Raw genomic sequence first — 17,468 nt, 5'->3', positions numbered from 1 at the left:
GCTTTTATTGTCTCTTATTGTCTCTATTGTCAAAAGTTGGCTTCTTGTGGGGAGAAGTGTTGATTATGGGAAATAGGGGGAGTTTTTGAAATCTTTGATCAATCTCTTTTGGAATGACTCTCGTTATGCTTCAACATGTGTGTTTGACTTAGAGATAGAGATTTGAGTTTGATTTGCAAAAACAAACCAAGTGGTGGCAAAAGATGATCCATATATGCCAAAATTTGAATAAAACTCAAAGTCAGTTTTTATTTGAAGTGATTTTGCACCTGTTCTAGTTGCTCTATGTTGTGTTGGCATAAATCACCAAAAAGGGGGAGATTGAAAGGGAAATGTGCCCTTGGGCCATTTCTAAGTATTTTGGTGATTGAGTGCAAACACAAAGGCTTAAATGTGATAATATGCTCATGGATGAACAAAGTGCAAATCACAAGTAAAGGTATGTTTCTAAGCCTTAGTACATTGGTTTTGTGTACTAATATATTTGTCTAAGTGTTAGAAACAGAAAGAAGAAGAGAAGAGAAGACTTGGCTGTGTGTAGCCAAGGGGCTGTTTCGGTCTGGGGCACCGGACTGTCCGGTGGTGCACCGGACAGTGTCCGGTGGTGCACCGGATAGTGTCCGGTGCACCAGGCTGCCTTGGCCGAAGAGGCCACTCTCGGGTTTTTCTCCGGCGACTTCGGCTAAAATTCACCGGACTGTCCGGTGTGCACCGGACTGTCCGGTGAGCCAACGGTCGGCCGGGCCAACGGTCGGCCGCGCGATCGGCGCGCGACACGTGGCCGAGCCAACGGTCGGAAGGAAGCACCGGACTGTCCGGTGTGCACCGGACATGTCCGGTGCGCCAACGGTGCGCAGATCTGACTCTGACAGCAACGGTCGGATGCGCTGTTTAAGGAAACAAATCGGGCACCGGACAGTGTCCGGTGTGCACCGGACTGTCCGGTGCGCCACGAGACAGAAGGCAAAGATGGCCTTCCAGATTTGTTCCCAACGGCTCCTAGCTGCCTTGGGGCTATAAAAGGGACCCCTAGGCGCATGGAGGAGCACAACCAAGCATTCCTACAACTCTTCTAAGCACCAAGACATCAATCTCACGCATTCGTTTCATTGTGATAGCATATAGAGCTCTTGTGGAGTTGTGAACTCTTTGTGTTGCGTTGCGAGCTCTTGTTGCGACTTGTGTGCGTGTTGTTGCTCTGATTTTCGAGTCTTGTGTGCGTTGCTCATTCCCACCTTACTCCGTATTTCTTTGTGAACTCAATTGTAAGGGCGAGAGACTCCAAGTTGTGGAGATTCCTCGCAAACGGGAAAAGATCAAAGGAAAGAAAAACACCGTGGTATTCAAGTTGATCATTGGATCACTTGAGAGGAGTTGAGTGCAACTCTCGTCCGTTGGGACGCCACAACGTGGAGTAGGCAAGTTTTGTACTTGGCCGAACCACGGGATAACCACCGTGTCAACTCTGTGATTGCTTTCTTGTGGTTATCGTGTTTTGAGTTCTCTCTAGCCACTTGGCCATACTTGTGCTAACCCTTAACAAGTTTTTGTGGCTTAAGTTTTGAACTTTTACAGGATCACCTATTCACCCCCCCTCTAGGTGCTCTCATGACCGCCGCGGGAAAAAACCGGCGGCAGAGACTGAAGACGACCCCACACCGGCGGCCGCCCCATCCACTAAGAAGAGGAAGCTAGGTACTGCGATGGGAGGACTGGGGGTCTCTGATAGTTTTGCTATGGAGTTGATGGGGACATGCGCGGCCCCCGGGGGAAGGATGTCTTCGCCCGAGCTCCGGGAGTCTTCGGCGCGGATGCTGAAGGTTACCGGGGGTTGGTGGCCTAAGAACGTTCCTATCCCCTGCGCGGCCGGCGAAGACTTTTTTACATCTCGCATGGTTCGTGACTTGAGAGTGTTTCCTTATGGACGGAATATTGCTGCTGTTGTGTCGGCAGTGATGGACAAGGATCGTCAGGAAGCTACGCAGAAGCGCTGGGCAGTTATCAGGCTGCCCGAGGCTAGGCCGAAGAGGGCGCGGGGGACTATGAAGGCTGCCGCCCCTGGGTCCAGCAAGGTGTCGGATGTCATGAAGGCAGCCGGCGCCGGCGGAACCAAGTCTGCCTCGGCCGGATCCGCGAAGGCCCGAGAATTGCCTTCGCCGGGGAAGCGCGTTGCCGATTTCGGCACCAATATTAGTGTGGACGATTATCTCATTGGTAAGTCGTTGGCCCGAGTTTTTTTTTGACTGTTGATACGTCGCAGGATCGGGCGGGGGGCAACTTGTTGTTGTTCCGCCTGCGGTGGCGACCACGGTGTCTGCCGCGGTGCCTGGGCGAAGGGTAGCGCTCTCAGTGCTGGCGGTGAGATTTCGGCGCTCACTGCCGTCAAGGACGAAGCAGGCAATGTGTCCCGCCGGCTGAGGGAGGCGTCGCAGCGGCTAAGTCAGGTAAGTTGAGCTAGACTTCGGTTTTTACCGCTTTCATGGGGATTGTGGTCTTATGTGTGTCTTTTAGGTGGCTGACTTCGCTGACCGCATGGCGTCGGGGGCCCTTACGGTAGTTGTGTCTGCCGAAGTCGAGAGACTTCGGGCGCAGCATGCTGACGCCGTCCAGGAAAAGTCGGCCGCCGATAGCAAGTGCTGCAAGCTGGCGGAGAAGGTGGCCGCCCTGGAAGGCGAGAGGACTGACCTCCGGCGCCAGCTGGTGGAGGAGAGGAGGGAGGCTAATCAGGCCCTCGCCAAGGCGCAGTCGGCGCAGGCGGAGGCCAATTTGGTGCGGGTGGAGGGTAGTCTCGCCAGCCAGCGCGCCGAGGAATGGGAGACGCGGTTCAACGCTCTGCAGGCCCGCATGGAGAGGGCCGAGGCTTCTACGCGCTCGGAAGTTGAGCGGACGCGCAAACAGCTCATGGACTCATACCGCGAGCTGGGCGCGCGGACCGCTGACTTCGAAGTGCCCGACCGAGAGTCAGGCCTTCGCTGCCTCGAGTGGCTGCAAGAGAAGTTGTTGGCGCTCCCGACCATTGTTGAGGGATTTATGTCCTTTGCCTCCCTCGCCACCTGTGAAGGGGCGATGAACGCGTTGTCCCGCGAAGGGTGCAGTCACTATGAGGTCTTCGACCGATCTGATGAAGATTTTGAGCGCGAGATTTACAAGGTCGAGGACCCTGTGGTGAAGGACTCCGCGGGAGCCCTCTTTGACCAGATGTGGGGCCCCCACGGTCGGGAGGTGGTTAGGGAGCGGTCCGACCGTGCGAGGGATCAGGTAATGTTTATCTTTTGCTTAGTGTTGTTGAATGTGGGTTATACGTGGGCTTGCTGAATCGGTGTGCTGTGTTGCAGGCGGCGCGTGACGAGAACGTGGAGGACTTCGGAGCTTTGAACAGCGCGTGGCCTGAAGCGGAGTCGAACCCGGTGGCGACCGGGGCCGAGGTCGACCCGGCGCCGCCCCCGGAAACCGGCGAAGGCTCCCTCGCTGCCCCTGCGGCTACTATGTCCGGTGGTGGCTCGTCGCCAACCGCTGTGCCGAGGGCTGAGGATCCCCCGAAGACGGCGATGGAGCCGGCAGCGGAGTATCCCACGGCGGCTGGGTCTTCGCAGGTGGCTTAGTGGGTGTGGGTAGTTAGAGAATTTTGTATATGTTGCTGAACCTTGGTTGCTGCGCAGGTTCAAGATTTTGGGCCTGCGCACGGAACCGCTACTGCTAATTTTGTGGCGGCTTCGACCGTGGATGCTGGGAATGAATCGGATGAGTCTGCTTCTAAGTTTTCTGATTTTGGTGACTCTGGGAGTTCGGTCGAGTGGACGGAAGAGTCGTCGAATGGGGACTTGGATTACTTTGCGGCTGTCACACCCGGTTATAGAAGGCAAACCGAATGCGAACCATGTACGTGCCAGGATCAGTTATTCATGTACACAGCAGTTACATAACATGGACATCATCACACAGTGCTCAAATAGTATTAAAAAGGGAAATAATAGTCGATTACATCATACGTCTGAGACGTCCATATAGTCCTTACAATAAATCAAAGTGCGGAAAGGAAACGTAGATAAACGCGGCCTTCACAGGCAGCCGACTGGGGGGTTGCCGCTAACCCACGCCTAGAACTCGTCGTAGTCTTGGAACTCCTGGAAGTCTCCTTCCACAGCTTCATCTTCTCCTGAGCAGTGGTTGCAATGATGACAACCTGGGGATGGGGGGGTTTGGTGTGTAGAGCAAGGGTGAGTACACATCAACATACTCAGCAAGTATCCCGTTTGGATGTAGTGGACTAGCTTTATGTGGGGATAAGTCAAGCAGTTGCTTTTAATTGGTCAGATTATTATTTACTAATAGAAGGCCAGGTTTTAGCATTAACCCAAGTTATTAGCCCGATGTACCCTTTCCAAACGGAAAGAATACCACTTACCAGCACCATAGTCATAACCAGAACCATCGATCTCATAGCCACCTGTACCATAATGTCTCTGATCAAGTACCACTAATCACTGGAGCTCCCTTGGCCGCTCATAACCGCGAGCACGGCTGATATATCAGTTTTCAAACACTCTGCAGAGGTTGTGCACTTTACCCACAAGCCGTGATTCCATTTCTGCCCGGAGAGAGCTACTCCCCATTGACCACTGCCTAGGTGGCCTAGCAGGGCATCACTACGTAGCCTTTACAAAGATTCCCTGGGGCTGTAGCCACCCGTTAGGTTTCCTAAATGCACCACACTCCTCCCCAAGGGGCGAACCCAAACTTGGTAGAGCGAGCCGCATACACCGAGCCCCATTGACGGCACGACGGCTAAGTACTACACCTCAGATCCTCTAATTATTCAGCTAAGGCCATCCCATTCCACCCTCATGGTTGCACTGTTTTCCCGGGCGGTCATCCATAGAACAGGTCCTTACGGAGAGGCACTCGAGAAACCGCTCGAGCCCCCTTGAAGACCACAAGTACAACATCATAATAAGAGAGGGAAAAACAGCGTATCATAGATAATCTCATCATGTTCATTGATTAGAGTTAAGCAATAGCATAAAGCTAGACAATAATAATCCAACCCAAATAGGTAAACAAGGACATGGATAACAAAAGCTAGTCAATCCTTAGGCATAAATGTGTAAAGCGGGAGGTGAATTAAATAATGAATAGGACAGAGATAGGTCAAGGGACACTTGCCTCCACCAACCGACTGCTGCTCAGGGGCTTCTCCTGTGAGTTCCTCGGGCTCTTCAACCGGATCGTTCTCTATGCGAGTGCACACATACATACATCCATCCATTGAAATTAGGAAACCAACAATACACCATACAAGAGAACAAGTAGATTAAACATGCATAGAATATCACATACACTAATGAGTTTACCATGGTTAGAAAGAAATGAGAAAAGGTCTCACGAGAGTTAAAGCTTATGCCCGAGACGCACTACGGGTTGGTGAATAACTAGACGTCACGTGTTCTAGTTCCAATTGGTTCTAACAAAAGAATTAGCTACATGCACTAATGTATACGTGACCACTTTCAGTAGATTAACATTGAATAAGATAGACGATTAGCTATACAAATTAACTAACGTAACCAATTTACAAATTGAGACTCCTATCTTATTAATATAAACAACGTGATTAGCGCAGATAGGATACAGGGGGGGTAGACGGGGGCGTCTGGGGGTAGACGAGGACACGACGGGTCGTGCTAAGGCACTGCGCATTACGCGGGCACGCGCGCGAGGCCGCACGCACGTCGGGGCCGCGCGCTAGCCGAGCTCGAGGCCACGCCGAGGGCCGACGCGACGCGAGCAAGGCACGGCGGGGCGAGCGGGCAAACACGACGCACGGGCGGGGCGAAGCACGGGTAGGACGGAGGCACGACCGAGGCCGAGCGCGGGGCGCGGGCGGTTGTTGGGCCGGGGCGCGGGCGGTTGAACCGGGGGGGGGGGTTGAACCGGGGGGAGAGCTCGCCGGAGGGGGCGGGCGGACGAGGGGGGCGGGCTCGCCGGAGGGGGCGGGGCCGAGCGGGCGAGGCGGCTGAGCCGGGGGGCGGGGGACGCCGGCGCTAGGCCGAGGCGGGCGGGGCCGGGGTCAGGGGAGAGGCGGCGCGGGCGGGGCCGAGCCGGGCGGGGTCGGGGCGCGGGCGGCAGGGGTGGCCGGGGCCGGGGCCGAGCCGAGCTCGCCGGAGCGGCCGAGCCGGGGGCCGAGGCGGACGAGGGCGCGGGCGGCCGGGGTGGCCGGGGCCGGGGCCGGGGCGGGCGAGGGCGAGGCCGGGCCGGCCAGGCGCGGGGGAGGGCGCCGGAGGGAGGAGAGGGAGGAGGGAGAGGGAGGAGAGGAGGGGAGCCTCACCGGAGGGGGACGGCGCGGCGGCGGCGCCGGGGAGGGGTGGCGGCGGCGCTAGGGCAGGGGAGAGGCGGCGGCGGCGCTAGGGTTAGGGTGAGGGTGAGGGAGAGAGAGAGAGGGAGAGGGAGGGGATTTTTGGAAAAAGAAAAAAAGAGGGGGAAACGGTTGGGCCGACTGGGCCCAAAGGGGGGGAGAGGGGGCGCGCGGCTGGGCCGGCGCGGGGCCCACGCGGGAAGGGAGGGGAGGGGGGCGGCTGGGCCGCCAGCTGGGCCGGCCGAAGGGGGGCGGTTGGGCCGAAAGGGGAGAAGGGGGGGAGAGAAAAGAAACAGAAAAGGCGTTTTTCTTTTTTAATTTCTAATTTCTTCTAGATGAAAGCATTCACATTTTTAATCCATCAAAAAGTATGCATGGTTCGGCATGGTGCATCACACAAAATAAAGTGTTTTAAGGTTTTGCTTTACACGAGGTTTAAAGCCAAAACCCGCTGTGACTTTGGAAAAGATCAAGGCTTAACGAGAAGAAAAGGGAAAAAGGAAAGAGTAACGCCTGAATTTGGTGAGAGAAATGAAGAAAAAAATTCTACCCCCAAATTCAGGGCGTTACAAACCTATCCCCCTTAAAAGAATCTCGCCCTCGAGATTCAGGGTTGGCTAGCAAAGAGCTCCGGGTATTTAGCCATCAGATCATCTTCACGCTCCCAGGTTGCTTCTTCCTCTGAATGGTGATTCCATCTAACTTTGCACATTCTGATGGTCTTCCTTCGGGTGACTCTGTCTGCAACCTCAAGGATTTGCACTGGCTTCTCAACGTAGGTCAAGTCCTCCTGGACTTCAAGACCTTCCACTGGCAACTGCTCTTCTGGCACACGCAAGCACTTCTTCAACTGAGACACATGAAAGACATCATGCACTGCGGACAAATTCTCTGGCAGACTGAGCTGATAGGCCACTTCTCCACGCCTTGAGAGAATTTGGTACGGACCAATGTAGCGGGGTGCTAGCTTGCCTTTGACTCCGAATCTTCTGACTCCTCTGATCGGTGACACTTTCAGATAGACAAAGTCTCCGACTTCAAAACTCAGCTCTCTTCTTCTTGTATCTGCATAGCTTCGCTGCCTCGATTGCGCTATCTTCAGATTTTCTCGGACCATCTTGATGTTCTCTTCAGCTTCAAGCAAAATGTCTGGCCCGAACACTTGCTTTTCCCCAGACTGATCCCATTGCAACGGAGTTCTACAACTCCTCCCATAGAGCGCTTGAAATGGTGACATCTTCAAACTGGCCTGGTAACTGTTGTTATAGGAAAACTCTGCATAAGGCAATCTCTTGTCCCATCCGGACTGATCTTGCAACGCACAGGCTCTCAGCATGTCTTCAAAAATTTGATTGGTTCTTTCGGTCTGACCATCTGTCTGCGGATGATAAGCTGAACTGAAATTCAGATGCGTGCCCAAGGCTTCATGCAACTGCTGCCAGAAATGAGAGGTGAACTGCGTTCCTCTATCTGACACTATCTTCTTTGGCACACCATGAAGACAAACGATCCGAGACATATACAATTCTGCCAATACTGCACTGCTGTAGTTGGTCTTGACAGGTATGAAGTGGGCTGACTTGGTTAAACGGTCCACTACTACCCAAATGGAATCGTAGCCGGCTCGAGTGCGAGGCAATCCGACTATGAAATCCATACCGATTTCATCCCATTTCCACTGAGGAATTTGCAATGGTTGCAACAATCCAGCTGGTCTCTGGTCCTCTGCCTTAATTCTTCGACAACTATCGCACATAGCCACATGCTCTGCGATTTCCCTCTTCATTCCGTACCACCAGAATTTCTTCTTCAGATCCTGATACATCTTCTCACTGCCAGGGTGAATCGAATAGGCTGTCTCATGAGCTTCCTTGAGGATCAACTCCCGAATAGATTGGACATTGGGAACACACAAGCGGTCTTTGAACCATATCACACCCTCTGCATCTTCTCGAAAATCTTTGCCTCTGCCATCTAGAATCAGTCGCCGGATCTCACTGATCTTCTCATCATTCTTCTGCGCTTCTTTGATTTCACGCTCTAAGGTAGGTTCCAACTCAACTGTGACTCCTCGCGAATTGTTCAGAAATCCGAGACTCAACTTGTCGAACTCTTTGGCCAACTCGTAAGGCATAGGACGAGCGACCATCAGATTGACTTGACTCCTTCTGCTCAAAGCATCTGTCACTACGTTTGCTTTGCCTGGATGGTAATGAATCTCCAACTCATAATCTTTGATCAACTCTAACCATCTTCGTTGCCTCATATTCAACTCTGACTGAGTGAATATGTACTTCAGACTCTTGTGGTCTGTGTAAACATCACATTTCTGTCCATACAGATAGTGCCTCCATGTCTTCAGTGCGTGAACCACTGCTGCCAACTCTAGATCATGGATTGGGTAATTCTTCTCATGAACCTTCAGTTGTCGGGACGAGTAGGCCACAACTCTTCCCTCTTGCATCAACACACATCCCAAACCTGTGTAACAAGCATCACAATACACCGAGAAGGGCCTGTGCACATCAGGCAAGACTAGGACAGGCGCTGTTGTCAACTTCTCTTTCAGCGCTTCAAAGGCCTCTTGGCATTTCTGGGTCCACTTGAACTCAACCTTGTTGCCTAGCAACGCTGTCATTGGTTTCGCAATCTTCGAGAACCCTTCGATGAATCGCCGATAATATCCGGCCATTCCAATGAAGCTCTTGATTCCTCGAGCATCTGTTGGCGCTTTCCAGTTCAGAATGTCTGCCACTTTCTTCAAATCCACAGCCAATCCTTCTTTGTTGATTATGTGACCCAAGAATAGGACTTCATTGATCCAAAATTCACATTTGCTCAACTTTGCATACAACTGGTGCTCTCGCAATCTCTGCAATACCATCCTCAAATGATCTGCATGCTCTTCTTCGCTTTGAGAATAAATCAGAATGTCATCAATGAATACCACCACAAACTTATCAAGATAATCCATGAATACACTGTTCATCAGATTCATGAAAAAGGCTGGTGCATTGGTCAAACCAAAAGACATCACTGTGAACTCATACAAACCATACTTGGTAATGAATGCCGTCTTCGGAATGTCTGAAGGTCGGATCCTGAGCTGATGATAACTTGACCTCAGATCAATCTTGGAGAACACACTGGCTCCTCTCAACTGATCGAACAGATCTTCTATTCTGGGCAAAGGGTACTTGTTCTTGATCGTGACCTCATTCAAAGCTCGATAATCAATACACATCCTTTTGGTGCCATCTTTCTTTTCCACAAACAGGACAGGGGCGGCCCAGGGCGAGGTGCTTGGCCGAATGTAACCTTTCTCTGACAACTCATCGATTTGCTTTTTAAGCTCAACCAACTCTGGCCCAGATATTCTGTAAGCTCTCTTAAAGATAGGGGCGGTTCCAGGAAGAAGCTCTATGGCAAACTCAACTTTCCGCTCTGGTGGCATACCCGGTAAGTCCTTTGGAAACACATCTGGGAATTCAGACACAACCTTGATCCTCTCAATTGGGTCTGCTTCACTGCTATCGACAGCCATCTGATAACAACTTCCTTTCTTTGGCTCAGGCGGGACTAACTCGGTCACCACTTCCTCTCCTAGTGGAGACACCAACTTGATGGTCCTTTTATCACAACTGATAACTGCCTGATACTTATCTAGCCAATTCATCCCTAGGATGACATCTATTCCCTGAGTACCCATTACTATAAGGTTGGCGGGAAACGCTATCCCCCTTATTTCCACACTTATATTCAAACAAATGCTATCGGCTCGAACTCTACCACCGGCTGAGTCAATTTGAATGGGGGTTGACATGGTAGTAATTGGAAGATTATGTGCTTCTACCCATGATGCAGTAATGAAAGAATGCGTTGCTCCAGTATCAAATAACACTTCTGCAATATGGGAGTCGACTGGGAACATACCTACTATCATGTTGGGGGTCTCCTGAACTGCTTCAGCCTCCAAGTGGTTCAGTCTTCCATGATTGTAGCGCGGCTGAGAGCGGTTGCCTGCTCCAGGCTGAGACGCGTTCTGCTTTGCTGGGGCATTGGGGCCTGACTGCTGCTGGGCTGCCTTCTTCGGACATTGCATCACCCAGTGGCCTTGCTCTCCACAGTGGAAACATGCTCTGTTTCCAACCTGAGCTGGTGCTGCCTGATTATTCTGCTGGGCTGCTGGGGCAGGAAGACGAGGTGCCTGCTGATTCTGCCTCTGAAACTGACCTCCTGACTGATTGCTCTGACGGTTCTGATACTGGTGCTGAGGATACTGCCTTTGGAATTGCTGATGTTGCTGAGGTGGACGCTGGTTCTGCCTGAACTGCTGAGGTTGATTGCCTGAGAAACGAGGACGACTGCTGCTTCCAGGCTGAGGTCCACTGATCTTGCGATTACGATCCTCCATCTCCTTACGCTTCCTCTCTGTCATGATTGCTCTGTCAATCAGGTGCTGGAATGTCGGGAAGGTGTGATTCATCAGCTGATACTGAAGAGGGTCAACCAAGCCTCTCAGGAAACGGTATTGTCGCTTGGCGTCGGTGTTGACATCTTCAGGAGCATAGCGAGACAATTGCAGAAACCTGTCTCGATACTCACTGACTGACAATGGCCCTTGCTTGAGGGCCAGGAACTCCTCCTTCTTCACTGTCATCAGACCTGCAGGAACATGGTACTGACGAAAGCTACCTCGGAACTCTTCCCAAGTGATGGCGTCAGGGTGGGCATGGGTGGCGAGGTAAGACTCCCACCATGACTGGGTTGCTCCTCTCAACAGACGGGGACCGTATAGGACTTTCTCCCTGTCATCGCACTGAGCGGTATGCAACTCCCGCTCCACAGTGTGCAGCCAGTCTTCAGCATCCATGGGGTCAGAAGAATGAGCGAACGTTGGTGGATGACCTCTCATGAACTCAGCACACTTGTCTCTGGGCATCTGAGGCATCTGAGGCTGAGGTGGGGCCTGCTGCTGTTGTTGTTGCTGCTGCTGAATGGCGGCCAGAGTCTGACCGATGGCTTGAACTGCCTGAGTCTACATCAGAAACATCTGCTCGATGGACATCGGGGGCGGGGGCGGTAGGTGCTGTTGCTGGGGTACCTCTTCCTGTTGAGCGGCTCGCTCCTGCTGAGCACGCCTTCCTCCTCTGCGCCTGTTCTCTGACATCTGCAGAATGCAACCACACATCAGAACTGATCTGGCAAATCTTGCAGCATAAGAAAAGAGTATAGAATTCTTCAACAGCACTGAACAGGTGAGCATCTTCACTGATCTCCAACACAGACCACACAACTTCTCATATAAAGAGGAAAGTGGAGTAAAAGGTTTCCTAACTATATAGCTAACTCCATTAACATAATAGGTAAACCAAAATGCAGGGGATACCCACACTCTGGTGACAGTCATTACAAAGATCCAAACCAAACATAGTTCATCATGACAAACATAAATGCACAGGATATAGCAAACTACCCTGTCTAACTAAGACTAACTAAGAGCGAGACTAACGCTAAGACTGTAGATTCTACGTATATATTTCGTATTAATTACAAGATCCAACTCTAACGATCTATGGTTCTAGATTTATCTTGGTCTTGCAGTCGGGATTGCCATAAGACTGGCGTCCACGCCGAGGTGAGCGGTACGGGTGCTGAGTCCCAACGGGAGCGGGGGAACCATCGTCCAGGTGACGACGTTCCGCGCGCTCAGCCCGCAGCAGGGCGATCTCAGCACGAGCCCTACTCAGCTCGTCTAATGCATGGTCCAGCTCCGTGTTTAGCACGGCGGCTAGGTTGACTGTGCTGTTCAACCTAGGATTGCCCTCACCCACAGGTGAGACAATCACGCCTCCTGTGCTGCCAGATGGACGGCAGGGGTAATACTTCAGGTCAAGACCGTCAGCTACCCCACCGAGAACCGAGCAGTAGTGCGAAAGCGCACGCCGTGCAGCATCTTGCATGGCTGCCTCAGCTGAGTCCCGCTCAGAGATAGAATAGTGCTCTGAGCAGACCTCAGCACCCTGGAGACTGTTCTCCGGGCGGCGCACCAAGCAGGTCACCTCCCAGCGGTCCGGGTAGACCCCGCGACTGTGCTGGTAGACCACACAACGATACTCGATGGACCAAGTATGCCGGTTAAGTGCCCGACGTAGCAGGGTGTCGAGCGCATCGTGGAAGTGACACCCGCGAGCAGCGTCGCGAGCGATGGGTCGAGCAACCCATCCTTCCGGTTCCTGGTCAGCAGAGAAGTCGGTGTTGTGGCTCGAGCTGTCGTCGCCATCTCCGTCGTCTGGGTCTCCTCCAGCAGCTACTCCAGAGGCTGGGGCGCCCAGTGGTGGTGCAGGGGGCGCCTCCAGAGGAAGCACAGGGGAGCAGCTCCTCATAGACTCTATCTCCTGTTGGAGCGAGAAAGAAGAGCCCTGCTGCTCCTGTCGTCGACGTTCCTGCTCCTCATGCAGGCGGTGGTGCAGTCTCTCCAAGTGGCTGGACTGTCCGGCCACGGGACGGCGAAGCGGACGCTCCGCAAGGCGGGAGGGTAAGAAGGGGATGACGGACTTTCGTGCAGTGTGTCTAAGTCGAGCCATCTACAAAAGACACCGCAAGCAAAAGAGTGAGAACAGGATCAATATGACCAGCAAGTAATGAATCATAAATAAATGAAGGATTAGAACAAAACATGATTTTCAGCAAGGTATAATATATAGTAGAACATAGGTTTGGTCGGAATGACCAACTTTTGAAGGGATATCAAAGTCAAGGCAGGGACAGAGGTCTATAGTCCTTAGAACGACCATTCTATTCTAGGTTAGCGGTCCTACAGTCAGCACGACTTTGATACCACTTATGTCACACCCGGTTATAGAAGGCAAACCGAATGCGAACCATGTACGTGTCAGGATCAGTTATTCACGTACACAGCAGTTACATAACATGGACATCATCACACAGTGCTCAAATAGTATTAAAAAGGGAAATAATAGTCGATTACATCATACGTCTGAGACGTCCATATAGTCCTTACAATAAATCAAAGTGCGGAAAGGAAACGTAGATAAACGCGGCCTTCACAGGCAGCCGACTGGGGGGTTGCCGCTAACCCACGCCTAGAACTCGTCGTAGTCTTGGAACTCCTGGAAGTCTCCTTCCACAGCTTCATCTTCTCCTGAGCAGTGGTTGCAATGCTGACAACCTGGGGATGGGGGGTTTGGTGTGTAGAGCAAGGGTGAGTACACATCAACATACTCAGCAAGTATCCCGTTTGGCTGTAGTGGACTAGCTTTATGTGGGGATAAGTCAAGCAGTTGCTTTTAATTGGTCAGATTATTATTTACTAATAGAAGGCCAGGTTTTAGCATTAACCCAAGTTATTAGCCCGATGTACCCTTTCCAAACGGAAAGAATACCACTTACCAGCACCATAGTCATAACCAGAACCATCGATCTCATAGCCACCTGTACCATAATGTCTCTGATCAAGTACCACTAATCACTGGAGCTCCCTTGGCCGCTCATAACCGCGAGCACGGCTGATATATCAGTTTTCAAACACTCTGCAGAGGTTGTGCACTTTACCCACAAGCCGTGATTCCCTTTCTGCCCGGAGAGAGCTACTCCCCATTGACCACTGCCTAGGTGACCTAGCAGGGCATCACTACGTAGCCTTTACAAAGATTCCCCGGGGCTGTAGCCACCCGTTAGGTTTCCTAAATGCACCGCACTCCTCCCCAAGGGGCGAACCCAAACTTGGCAGAGCGAGCCGCATACACCGAGCCCCATTGACGGCACGACGGCTAAGTGAACTACACCTCGGATCCTCTAATTATTCAGCTAAGGGCATCCCATTCCACCCTCATGGTTGCACTGTTTTCCCGGGCGGTCATCCATAGAACAGGACCTTACGGAGAGGCACTCGAGAAACCGCTCGAGCCCCCTTGAAGACCACAAGTACAACATCATAATAAGAGAGGGGAAAACAGCGTATCATAGATAATCTCATCATGTTCATTGATTAGAGTTAAGCAATAGCATAAAGCTAGACAATAATAATCCAACCCAAATAGGTAAACAAGGACATGGATAACAAAAGCTAGTCAATCCTTAGGCATAAATGTGTAAAGCGGGAGGTGAATTAAATAATGAATAGGACAGAGATAGGTCAAGGGACACTTGCCTCCACCAACCGACTGCTGCTCAGGGGCTTCTCCTGCGAGTTCCTCGGGCTCTTCAACCGGATCGTTCTCTATGCGAGTGCACACATACATACATCCATCCATTGAAATTAGGAAACCAACAATACACCATACAAGAGAACAAGTAGATTAAACATGCATAGAATATCACATACACTAATGATTTTACCATGGTTAGAAAGAAATGAGAAAAGGTCTCGTGAGAGTTAAAGCTTATGCCCGAGACGCACTACGGGTTGGTGAATAACTAGACGTCACGTGTTCTAGTTCCAATTGGTTCTAACAAAAGAATTAGCTACATGCACTAATGTATACGTGACCACTTTCAGTAGATTAACATTGAATAAGATAGACGATTAGCTACACAAATTAACTAACGTAACCAATTTCCAAATTGAGACTCCTATCTTATTAATATAAACAACGTGATTAGCGTAGATAGGATACGGGGGGGGGGGGGTAGACGGGGGCGTCTGGGGGTAGACGAGGACACGACGGGCCGTGCCAAGGCACTGCGCATTACACGGGCACGCGCGCGAGGCCGCACGCACGTGCCGCGAACTAGCCGTGCGCACGTCGGGGCCGCGCGCTAGCCGAGCTCGAGGCCACGCCGAGGGCCGACGCGACGCGAGCAAGGCATGGCGGGGCGAGCGCGCAAACACGACGCACGGGCGGGGCGAAGCACGGGTAGGACGGAGGCACGGCCGAGGCCGGGCGCGGGGCGCGGGCGGCCGAGCCGAGGCCGGGGCGGGGCGGTTGAACCGGGGGGGTTGAACCGGGGGGAGAGCTCACCGGAGGGGGCGGGCGGATGAGGGGGGCGGGCTCGCCGGAGGGGGCGGGGTCGAGCGGGCGAGGCGGCCGAGCCGGGGGGCGGGGGACGCCGGCGCTAGGCCGAGGCGGGCGGCCGGGCGCGGGCGGGGCCGGGGTCGGGGAGAGGCGGCGCGGGCGGGGCCGAGCCGGGCGGGGTCGGGGCGCGGGCGGCCGGGGTGGCCGGGGCCGGGGCCGAGCCGAGCTCGCCGGAGCGGCCGAGCCGGGGGCCGAGGCGGACGAGGGCGTGGGCGGCCGGGGTGGCCGGGGCCGGGGCGGGCGAGGGCGAGGCCGGGCCGGCCGGGCGCGGGGGAGGGCGCCGGAGGGAGGAGAGGGAGGAGGGAGAGGGAGGAGAGGAGGGGAGCCTCACCGGAGGGGGACGGCGCGGGGGAGGGGTGGCGGCGCCGGGGAGGGGTGGCGGCGGCGCTAGGGCAGGGGAGAGGCGGCGGCGGCGCTAGGGTTAGGGCGAGGGTGAGGGAGAGAGAGAGGGAGAGGGAGGGGATTTTTGGAAAAAGAAAAAAAGAGGGGGAAACGGTTGGGCCGACTGGGCCCAAAGGGGGGGAGAGGGGGCGCGCGGCTGGGCCGGCGCGGGGCCCACGCGGGAAGGGAGGGGAGGGGGGCGGCTGGGCCGCCAGCTGGGCCGGCCGAAGGGGGGGGCGGTTGGGCCGAAAGGGGAGAAGGGGGGAGAGAAAAGAAAAAGAAAAGGATTTTTTCTTTTTTAATTTCTAATTTCCTCTAGATGAAAGCATTCATATTTTTAATCCATCAAAAAGTATGCATGGTTCGGCATGGTGCATCACACAAAATAAAGTGTTTTAAGGTTTTACTTTACACGAGGTCTAAAGCCAAAACCCGCTGTGACTTTGGAAAAGATCAAGGCTTAGCGAGAAGAAAAGGGAAAAAGGAAAGAGTAACGCCTGAATTTGGTGAGAGAAATGAAGAAAAAAAATTCTACCCCCAAATTCAGGGCGTTACAGCGGCCTTGGATGTGGCAGCGGCGGAGGCTTCGCCGCGTGCTGCGGATGCTGAAGTTGTGCCTGGTCCGAGTGCCGGGCGTAGGCGTCGAAGGGCGGTTGCGAAGCGTAGATTGAGTGAGGTGGATGGCGGTCGGCTTCGTGTGGGCAGGGCTGGCAAGCAGGAATTGTTGTCCTCGCCGGCCGTTGTGAGTGTAGGTGAGGGGGAGTTGCAAAGTCTTTTTGAGGGTGAGGAGCTTAGGATAATTCTATTTAACTATAGGGAGATGGGAATCATTCCGAAGGTTGAACCGATGTAAGGTGTGATGTCCTCGCTGTACATATGTAACTATAGTTTGTATGATGAGGCTGTGCGCCTTCGCGCATCCGGCTATGTTCATAAAGGCGTTGCACACTTGGTGAAGTGCGTTTATTATGTCGGTTCGGCGCGCCTGTAGTCGGTCTTTGCGCGGACAGTTTGGTGTAGGGTTTAGCACGGGTAGTCTTTTGAGGAAGACTTCGATTTTTCGCACTTGTTGTGCTAGTCCGGCTGCATCCTTAGGCGACTTTTGCACGGTTAGTCTTTTTGAGGAAGACTTCGATTTTTCGCACTTGTTGTGCTAGTCCGGCTGCACCCTTAGGCGACTTTTGCACGGATAGTCTTTTTGAGGAAGACTTCGATTTTTCGCACTTGTTGTGCTAGTCCGGCTGCACCCTTAGGCGACTTTTGCACGGATAGTCTTTTTGAGGAAGACTTCGATTTTTCGCACTTGTTGTGCTAGTCCGGCTGCACCCTTAGGCGACTTTTGCGCGGAGTGTCGCACGCGAGGGTGGCTAGCGCTGCCCCTCGCGGTGACTTTGTATTGGTCGAATGTCGAAGACCGTCGACGCGGTCTTTTTTCGACGTAGATTTTGCGGGGGATTTTTCACTTGTATATTACATGACTCCGCCTCGTTAAAAACCTCACCCCCAGGAGGAAAAGAGTGCGGGCCAGAATAAAATTGTTTTTGCGAATTACAAGGGCGAGCTGGCCCTGAGGAGTCAAACAAAAAACTTGCGGAGATTATCAATGTTCTAGGAATGCTCCAAGTCCTCGCCGGATGGCGTTGCGAGCCTGTATGCGCTGGGGGACGCCTTCGTCTTGACGATGAAAGGGCCCTCCC

Source organism: Zea mays, chromosome 6 (assembly GCF_902167145.1).
Source record: "Zea mays cultivar B73 chromosome 6, Zm-B73-REFERENCE-NAM-5.0, whole genome shotgun sequence".
In the NCBI taxonomy this organism is placed as follows: Eukaryota; Viridiplantae; Streptophyta; class Magnoliopsida; order Poales; family Poaceae; genus Zea; species Zea mays.
Note: the sequence above shows the minus strand (reverse complement) of the source record.